Source organism: Pholcus phalangioides, unplaced genomic scaffold (assembly GCF_987345545.1).
Source record: "Pholcus phalangioides strain wild (caught in Gottingen) unplaced genomic scaffold, Ppha-v1.0 ptg000017l_1, whole genome shotgun sequence".
In the NCBI taxonomy this organism is placed as follows: Eukaryota; Metazoa; Arthropoda; class Arachnida; order Araneae; family Pholcidae; genus Pholcus; species Pholcus phalangioides.
In genome coordinates, this window is record NW_028301610.1 from 15,688,392 (window position 1) to 15,692,424 (window position 4,033).

Genomic DNA, 4,033 nt, shown 5'->3' on the forward strand with positions numbered 1-4,033 from the left:
CCTCACTAGGTAATGCTGTTTGTTTGGCCTACCACTCTTTGCACAACATCCTCGGCAAAAATCTAATAATATTTGCCCGCACCAAATAAAAACGCCAAAAAAACTGCTTTTGGTGGAGTTTTTATTGTCAACAGTAAAAGTGATGCCGGCTGTGCATAATCAGATAAATGAGGCTTCAAAGAAAGTATACAGTAAAACCTCTCTTTTGCAGACATCGGTGGAACAAAAAAATTCGTCCGTAAACGAGGGTGGCCGTTGATCAGGGGTTTGAAACGAATAGTTTTATTATACAGGGTGATTCAAAACTCATCGTACGAACTTTTAGGGGAAGGTGAAAACAAAAGCAAAGCAGAATCGCATAGGAATGTATCACAAAAAAATCTTTTGTGCATAACTGTGGATGATAAGAACTTTGAGCACTTGTTGTGAAACTTAACGTGTACACGTAGTCTTGGTGTAAAGTATCGCTAAATAAAGAGTTTTCCCACCAATTATTCTCTTGTCATTTCTGCATCTTCGTTTATCCTCCAGCTGATGAGGTTGGGGTTTCCGGTCATACATTCCTATGTGATTCTGTTTTGTTTTCGTGTTTTGTACCTCCCTTAAAAGTTTGTACTTTGAGTGTTTTGAATCGCCCTGTATACGGGGAAATTATTATTCGGCCGTAAAAGATAAGTGACCGCATCTGAGGGGTATTCATTAAGAGGGGTTTTACTGTAACAACTTTGACTTATGGCTGATTGTTCTATGGGTGGAAATGATCGAAAAGGAGAGACTAAAAATTAGGCAATTTACCGAGTAGAAGAGACAAAAACGGATATCTTCTTTCTATATTGAAGATATTGCTAAAACTTTTGCAGCCCTAACTAAAATAGATGTCCGTGAAGTGGCATAAATGTGAAAGTTGCTTCCCGTGAAATGTAGATTCCATAATAGTAAGTGGTGCATCGAGTGCCTAGGCACTATTTTTACGATATGCAAATTCGACAGCAATCAAGTCACTGAATACACAGTGTCAAAAAATAGTTGGAGTTGTTTCGCGATTTTATTTTATGGCTGAAATACAGTTTGTTGTTACAACACAAGTATGTCTTGAAGTCTTATTTGGTTCCCGCTTGCGGACAAAAGGAGACAATGGTTGCCGGTAAAACGGCGTCAAACAGAGAGAAAGTTCATCTATTTTTCGTCAGCGAACAAACTACTACAAGACAAATGTATCTATGCATATCGGAAAATCGGTCCATGCCTGATTTGGAGACCAGCAATGTAGACTTGATCTACTAGCAGGATAGTGCTCCATCTAATTTCCGTAGAAATGTTAATGAATTCTTGCACACCAGATTGCGAAACCAATGAGACGGTTGTGCAGAGAATGACGAACACCGACTGTTGTTGTCACCTCTTGTGTAGTTTCAGCTCGTGTAAAGTTCTGGAAAAGAAATTTGGTTAATTTTAGCATTTTTTTTAATCGGGATAAAAGGAATGAGCATACAATAATAACTTGAAACCAGTCAAATCATTTGTAGACATCCTGTGTATTACATAGTGCATACAAAATTTAACCCTTTAACCATGAGGGACGAAATATCTGGTCCAAACACAAATGAAAGAAATTTATTTCAGCTCTCCCTGTTTTTTTACCTCTTTTTTTACTCGTCATTATAAAGCTTTTTTGTAACCCTATGTGAATGGAAGTTGTTTTTCCCTCCCCGTTTTTTCTATATTCCTTTGTGTTTAGTAATTTTGCCCCATATATATTATATCTTTCAATTATATATTCATAAAAAAAAGAACAAATGGGGGAGGGTGAGAAGGTGAAATGTCTGCTATCTAATTTCCCCACCCGCTCTATTTTTAGCATGCGAACAAGGATACCAATGTTTTTAGCCTTTTTGCTGTTACTTCAAATACAGGTCATCCAAATTTGTTGCCAAAAAGAATGCACGTGAAGGGGGAGTTAACCCTTACAATGGTAATGGCGAGATATGTCGCTCAACTTGATGTCTTTTATTTCTTCAATTCACGTCCTTAAAACTCGCTTTTTTCGGCAGCTAGCTCTATACAGACGGCTTTGTTAACAAACATGTTTTCCCTTCCTCCCCCCCGGCCTGTCAGATCAACTGACAGTCAGCTTTTGTTCAAAGTTTGATTACAGAAAGAGAGAGACGGTGTTTTGTCCCTACGGAGTATTATAGAAATCTGCGTACAGAATAAATAATAGAAAAAGATGGAGTGTTCCTTTTCTCTCCTCTCCGTGTTTTTTTAAAATTAATATTCTCGGTATTGGGAGGAATGAATGTTTTTGCATTTTGAAGGGCTTTTGGATTTTATTGTCAACTTGCATTATAATGTCATTACGAGTTTGTTCTTATTAACAACTTATTAAAAGCTTCTCATTTTAGCATTGACAAGCTCAGATACTTTGTAAAATTAATTTCTCAATGAGAAACACTTTTTCCTATACCCCTTAGTTTGCACCTGCTGAAAATCGGAAGAAAGCCTACTTCATTAACCCTTTAAGCGGCAATTAGAAATTACTAAACCCTCCTTCAAAAAATGCCATATATTTATTTATTCCATATCTCATATCTTTTTTAATAAAGTAGGCTTTTTCCCGATTTTCAGCAGTTGTAAACTGAGGGATGTAAGGAAAGGTTTTTCCACTGAGAAATCATTTTTACAAAATATAAGGGCTTGCCAATGCCAAAATAAGAGGCTTTTATGGAGGCGAGATATCTCGTCATTGCCACTGAAAGGATTAAAAGAGATAGGAAATTATGAAGGGGATTTAGGTATTTCTGCTCTGCCGATTAAAGGTTAATGTAGAAATTACTTCCAATATTTTCATTAATACAATTTCCAATATTTTCATTAATACAATTTCCAATATTTTCATTAATACAATTTCCAATATTTTCATTAATACAATTTCCAATATTTTCATTAATACAATTTCCAATATTTTCATTAATACAATTTCCAATATTTTCATTAATACAATTTCCAATATTTTCATTAATACAATTTCCAATATTTTCATTAATACAATTTCCAATATTTTCATTAATACAATTTCCAATATTTTCATTAATACAATTTCCAATATTTTCATTAATACAATTTCCAATATTTTCATTAATACAATTTCCAATATTTTCATTAATACAATTTCCAATATTTTACTGTTAACGCTTAATCATGGCAAATTTTTGTTTAATTTGTTCGATTAAATGTTTTAATATTTAATTAAAAATAAATGTTGGGGGTTACAAACGTAGTATCTGAGATAACATTACTAACGAATATGTTTTATTTTATCTGTATATGTACATATTTGCGTCACCCTCACGGAAAAAAACCCGACTTCAGCTGATGAGAGAGAATCTCACTTTAATACATATTTTAAATCACCCTGTATAGTTAGAAGAATGTACACACACGCGCGCTCAAACTCCGATAAACATGCCAGAAATCTAAAAAAGCAACCAAACGTGTTAGTTTTCCTATATTCACTTTCCGAAGATCTTTCTCAATGAAAATTTCTATCCTAATAGCGATCCGAATTACTAAGCATTTTCATATTTTCAAGTTATACAAGTCTCTTCCTCAATTATTAATGAAGCCATGCGAAATGATAATTAAGGACAAAAAAAAAACCCCATAAAATATGATGATCTCATTCAAAAATTAAAACCCATTATTCCAATGATATAATTGTTCTGTCATGCCATTCTTCTTTCATCTCTATGCCTTTTTCATATCATGCAGATGTCGTGCAGTGTAAATTGCAATGAAGTGATAGGTAGATGAACATATTAGATTGATATAAAAGCGTCTAGACATAAATGAAAATATGGTAAAAATAGAAAGATTAGGTAAACAGAATGCAAATTAGGAAACGATCAGTAGTCAATATCAGGGCGAGATAGAATAATATGCTGCGTTCACATTCTCTGCCGTGCAATTCAATTATTTTTTCGAAGTCCAAGGTTATCTATCATATTAAAATGGGAATGATTTTCCTATAATAACG